Here is a 6,159-nt window from a genome sequence, read left to right as displayed (position 1 = left end):
GGAATGTCTTGCCTAGGGTATCACGACTGAGCCAGAACAGGATCCAGGGCATTCTGATTTCCTGTCCGGGGTTATATTATGTGCCTGGCTCTTTTGAAATACATTTATTTCATTCACTCATTCAAATAGTATTTTCTAGAACACAGACAGTGTTAAGATGTAGTAAATTTCTTTCTTCCCAAAAGGCTAAGAGGATGATGTTCATTAAGTTTTTGTTTTGTTTTTTTTTTTTGCTTTACGTGGGCCTCTCACTGTTGTGGCCTCTCCCGTTGCGGAGCACAGGCTCCGGACGCTCAGGCTTAGCGGCCATGGCTCACGGGCCCAGCCTCTCCGCGGCATGTGGGATCTTCCCGGACCGGGGCACGAACCCGCGTCTCCTGCATCGGCAGGCAGACTGTCAACCACTGCGCCACCAGGGAAGCCCTCATTAGGTATTTTAAAAATAAGTTTCCATTTGGGTAATCTGCACATGGTCAGGTCCTGCTAATGAAAGGTAATTTGGGAGAGAACCAGCAGGAGTGGGCTGGTGTATGAGGCAGCATGGTTAAAGAAACCACAGGCAGGCACCCAGCCAGGCTGGGGAGGAGGAACAGGTGGTCAGGTAATCAGGAAGCTGGAGTCTATTTTCAGGGGAGCCAAGATGAGTAGTGAAGTCAGAACCTAAAATAGTCAATTACAATGCATGACAAGGTTTCCAGCAGAGCCACATTGGTGCGTTTTATGGTGAGTTCTGCCAATGTTTTTGTTCAAATGAATTCTTTAAAATCAATGTGGTAAGCAAAATAATCTATTTTAAAAACATGGAGTTTGGTATTTTAGCTTTGATAATTTTATTTTGATCACAAAATTTTATTGAACAGTTTGAAAACTTCTGCAGAGGATACTTTTCTTTATTCAAAAGGAAAACAAAATTGTTTCTCTTTCCTCTCAAGTTTCCCATATATATATGGTAAATGTTGCCTCTTTACTTAATTTCCTTTTATTCTATAGTTGGTAGCAAATCATATAGGTTGTTAATCTTTGTGTCTACAAATCAAATTTTCGTAAAAGATGGGGCAATTATGTTTTATATATATTTAAAATTAAAATTATGTATCATTTTATTACTTCGAAAGCAATTTATCCTAGTTTTACCACAGACAAAGCTATTAATGAGATGTTGAAATTTCTGGGGCTGGAGGAGAAGGACTATACATCTCCTTGAGACTTGGAGAGAGCTCATCCTCCAGCAGTTTGGGAGGGCTGCTAATACCTATCAGACCCTGGAGAACAGAACCGGGGAGAAGGCTCAGCAGTCCTGGCAGAGGCACATCTAAATGCTCTCCAGAGAAGCAGGGACGCCAGCACGCAGAGTACCATAGGCTGGACCATTCATGACGTGGACATTGTTGGAAATGGTCCAAAAAGAAGGAAATGGTGATAACAGTGGGCAAAGCAGACAGTGTGAGAGAGGCAGGCACACAGCTCTAGAATTCAGGGTGTCTTAGTAGCTGAGGCTTTATTGCCCAAATATTTGGCTCTTTTTTATTTCCCTGTGATCCCACCAGAAGCTGAATCTGGTGGCTACCAGAAGGCTGGAGAAGTTGTCTAGAACAAAGCCTCTGTCAGAAGGTACTAAAAGAAATTCCTGTCTAGAGACCCTAACAGGAGAAGGAAGAGAGCTTCAGGAAAGTGGACTTTGGACTCACTCAAGTCGTGACTCCCTAACTTATTTGGTCTGTGAACTTTTAACTTTTTCTACCCAAATTTCTTTATTTGTAAAGTTTGTATAACCACATATCCATAACTTCTCCCCAACTCCCAACTCCAAGGATCAAATAAAATCACAAAATATTTCCAGCTCAGAATCCTCAATTAGCATTAGCTGAACCTGAACAAAGATAAAAATTTAATGCTACCAGGGAATTTAATGGAAATTCTTTACCAAACAAATGATACCTTTATATTCCTTCCTGTACGTTCTACATTTAGCTCTCCATCTAGGTCCCCAACAAAATGTGGAAACTGCAACAGTCTGTTTTTGCTGGAAATTGATATGTTTCATTTTGAAGTGGCCTCCTCCATCCTTTCACTATGAAGCTGAGGCCGGAGAGATGAGAATACCTACAGTTCTGCTGTAGCCAGGAAAGGCCTCAGTGTCCGCTTGGGAACCAGTCACAAGCAGGGTAAAACAGATACAGAGGGAAGGTCTGACAACAGAATGGAAACACTTTAGTAGGCCAGGCTTAGAAATACAGAATCAGTAAGCAACAGGATGAAATTCAGCCAGGTGTCCAATAGCAAAGCAGTCCACATCAGGGGTGACTGTAAGAGACAGAAGGCGGGTACCATGGCAGACCTAAGGATATTGTCAACAAGAACTAGTCACAGGTCCAGGCAGCTTACTGGCGTTGGTGATGTCCGAAAGCTGGGAATAGGGGACTGGTTGGAAAATAACCTCAGTTAGAACAAGCAGGAACAAGCGGGGCCCCATTTCAGAAGAAACGGGGTGATAATTATTCTATTTAGATAAGTAGAGTGTTGGAGGGGAGCCCCTATTCTCCTTATTTGTCATGATGAGAAAACTTCTAGATTAATATTTCAGAAGTTGACCAGCTTGGCCTGAGCATAGGCAGGTAGTTTGATTTCAGGGCGTGGGTGGCAGAAGGAACAGAAAGATCATTTACTGCATATTAAAACCCATATTCTTCAAACCTGCTTTTCAGCAACAAAGTGATATTTAGGTATTTATTGCTTCCATTTCTGAGTCTTTTCAAATGGTTTCAAAATTGAAGTTGGAAAAAGAGAAGTGATTATCAACCCAAATATCTTCAAACAGGAGAAGACATGGGTTTCAGTTTCTAAATCAGATTTCGAGGGCAGAGCAGGCCAGTTGAGGAACAGTGAAGCTGTCTTTCCCATGGGAGAAAGCCTCCTCCAACTACTACAGGAGGGCTGAACGTGAAATGTGGGGTTTCACATGAAGAATTCAAGGATGGAGATGGGAGGGTGGGTCTCAAAGATAGGAAAGGCATGAGGGTAACCTCAGAATGATGTATCACTCATGCATACAGTCTCATCTCTCCCAGAATTTCTGATGGGTAAGGTTTTTCTTTGCATCCGCGAACAGTGACCTGACATCTCTAATGTAGGAATGAATTAAACCTATTTACTCTCGTGGTCATGACTGTTTCTACAGGCATTAGATCACTTATCAAGTTGAGTTCACAGTCATATTCAGCCTCTGTCCAATACATATGATTTTACACACAGATACACACACCTTGTCCACATTTATTCTGCAGAAAAATTTTATGAGCCTGTGACTCTAGCTCAGTGGTCCCCAACCTTTTTGGCACCAGGGACCGTTTTTGTGGAAGACAACTTTTCCACAGACCTGGGGGGGTGGGGGGATGGTTTGGGGATGATTCAAGCACATTACACTTATTGTGCACTTTATTTCTATTATTATTACATTGTAATATATAATAAAATAATTATACAACTCACCATAATGCAGAATCAGTGGAAGCCCTGAGCTTATTTTCACTTGCCACTCACTGGTAGGGTTTTTTTTTTTTTTTTTTTTTTTGCGGTACACGGGCCTCTCACTGCTGTGGCCTCTCCCGCCGTGGAGCACAGGCTCTGGACGCGCAGGCTCAGCGGCCATGGCTCACGGGCCCAGCCGCTCCACGGCATGTGGGATCTTCCCGGACCGGTGCATGAACCCGTGTCCCCTGCATCGGCAGGCGGACTCTCAACCACTGCGCCACCAGGGAAGCCCACTGATAGGGTTTTGATATGAGTCTGCAAGCAATTGATTTATTATGGTCTCTGTGCAGTCAAACCTCTCTGCTAATGATAATCTGTATTTGCAGCCACTCCCCAGTGCTAGCATCACTGCTTCAGCTCCACCTCAGGTCATCAGACATTAGATTCTCATAAGGAGCGTGCAACCTATGTCCCTCGCATGTGCAATTCATAGTAGGGTTCACGCTCCTATGAGAATCTAATGCGGTGGCTGATCTGACAGGAGACAGAGCTCAGGCAGTGATGGGGAGCGGCTGTAAATACAGAAAAAGTTTCGCTCACTTGCCTACCGCTCACCTCCTGCTGTGCGGCCTGGTTCCTAACAGGCCCCCAACCAGTACCAGTCCTTGGCCTGGGGGTTGGGGACCCCTGTTCTAGCTGAATGAGGAACATAAAACAAAGTTGGTAACTAAAGAAAAAATGTGGTCTGTACAAGTTTAACCCAAGCAGAATTTTGACAGGGGCTATGAAGATATTTAAGGCCTAGAAAGAGGCAGTGGAGTGCAGTGGGAGAAACACTAAACAGGCTTCAGTCCTGGCCCTGTAACGTGCAAACTAACCTTTGGTAAGTCATCCCTCATTTATAAACCTCAGCTTTCTCACTGGTAAAATTACAGTACGAATACATTACTCAGAGAGACCCTTCCTTGCAAGTCAAATGACTACATGTTTGTGAGAAGAACTGGCATGATACCAAGTCCACTGGATAAGGGTAGGCCCACTGGATTCTCCGAATTTCAATCTAAATTGTGTTTTTAACTTAAATTATTTGGGGAATAATTATCATTCTTTATTTCACTTTTTTTTTCTTGTTCAGCTAGAATGTGAGTCTCCTGAGGAATGAAGTTGGAATGCCTCCATGAGAAGAGTGTGGGGACAGAGTGTTTGCAAGTGTTTTATTTGATTTGGAATTTTAGAGCTCAGTCAGGAATTAAGGTAAGCACAGGGACAGAGCTATTAAGGCAGTTGGAAAGGGACAGACAGTCCTGGAATGTGGCAGCTCCTGTTTGATTTTAAATGTAAGTTAAATATTAATTTTTCTAAAAAAAATATCCCTCTTCCTTCCAGGGAGGCCCTTTTCTCTCTCTCTCTCTTATGTTGACAGATTGTTGGTGGCTTGCCCTTCACACTAACTTATTTGGAGGAAAAAAGTCTTCAGGTGATCTTATTTGAATAAGAAAAAAAGTTCCAAACAGCTCCCTTGCCACCGCATCAACAGCAGCTGAACAGCCTGGGTTGCTGCATAGTGAGAATTATTCCTTTCATTTCAAGGGAATCAAAGATGTTTGGAGTAAGCAAGAGCCCTGGTTACACATGATCAAAATAAACGAGCGTTAGATTTGCTTATGGAAAGTGTCAGTTGAGTCTACTGCTAAAGTCTGAGTACACTTTTTATTGTTCCCTAAAGATTTTGCAGGAAAGAGAGAAGTCACCTATGGAAAAAAAAAAAACTAAGTTGATTTGGGGAAAAACAAGAAGCATTTGAAGATCTTCCCTTTTCTGAATTCATTCCTGCTGGAGGTTCCCTAAAGCAAGGGGTGCAATGATGATGCTGTTGATTGTACACAGAAGTCAAAAGGAAATTCAAGCTTCTGTCAAGATTCATTCCAAAGACAATAAAAAAAGGAAATGATGGAATCCCTTTTAGAGCTTTTGGATGGATTCACTAGTGCTTTGGCTGTTCTCTGAATTTGTAAGGAATGGAGAACAAAAGCGAAATTGCAGGCTCCCAGCAGCAATTTCAATATCTTATGCTTCCAATGGCTCCTTTTCTCAAATCATCATTTGTTTCTTTCTTAATTTCATGCATTTTTGTTTTCTTTCTCTTTTAAAAAAATTTTGCAAAGCTACTATCATCCAGTGCTCCATGACATTCAGCACACATGTTTTATATTTTGGTGTATAAAATTAAGCACACTACTCCTGCCACTGCCTATCTATGTGACCTGTGGGCCTAAGTTTCCTCATTTGTAAAATAAGGGAATTGAGTAAGACTTGCAGTGCTCAAACTATGTTCTATCCCAGGGTTCCTCAATTTGTACACTGTTGATAATTTAAGCTGGATAATTCTTTGTAGTGGGAGGCTGTCCTGTTCATCAAGGGATGGTTAGCAACACCCCTGGCCTCTACCCATTAGATGCCTGCAGTACGACTATACTCTCTCCCCTGGTTGTGAAAACCAACAATTGCCAAATGACTCCTGGGCTGAAAAAGTCACTAATTAAAGCAATGGTTCTCAAACTTTGGTGGGTGTCAAAATCCCTGGGGAACTTGGTAAAAACATAAAGGCCCAGACTGGATTCAATTACAAAGCCAGGGCCTCTGGGGCTTTTATGTTTGTTTGTTTTTTAATTAGCTTTTAAATATACA

At 42.3% G+C, this 6,159-nt stretch overlaps 1 long non-coding RNA gene across 2 annotated transcripts; it reads left to right on the top strand.

The window, feature by feature from the left end:
* Positions 1 to 687: 687 nt before the first annotated feature.
* On the top strand, positions 688 to 6,159 carry LOC137224472 (uncharacterized). Of its 2 annotated transcripts, none has more exons than XR_010943354.1 (4): positions 688 to 723; positions 4,407 to 4,501; positions 4,607 to 4,725; positions 4,858 to 6,159. It is a non-coding gene; the product is annotated as an uncharacterized lncRNA (long non-coding RNA). The 2 variants fall into 2 exon arrangements; XR_010943355.1 differs by having other exon boundaries at positions 4,607 to 4,808; positions 4,895 to 6,159.

Source organism: Pseudorca crassidens, chromosome 5, assembly GCF_039906515.1.
Source record: "Pseudorca crassidens isolate mPseCra1 chromosome 5, mPseCra1.hap1, whole genome shotgun sequence".
In the NCBI taxonomy this organism is placed as follows: Eukaryota; Metazoa; Chordata; class Mammalia; order Artiodactyla; family Delphinidae; genus Pseudorca; species Pseudorca crassidens.
The sequence above is the reverse complement of the archived record's forward strand: the minus strand, read 5'-3'. Positions and strand labels throughout refer to the sequence as shown.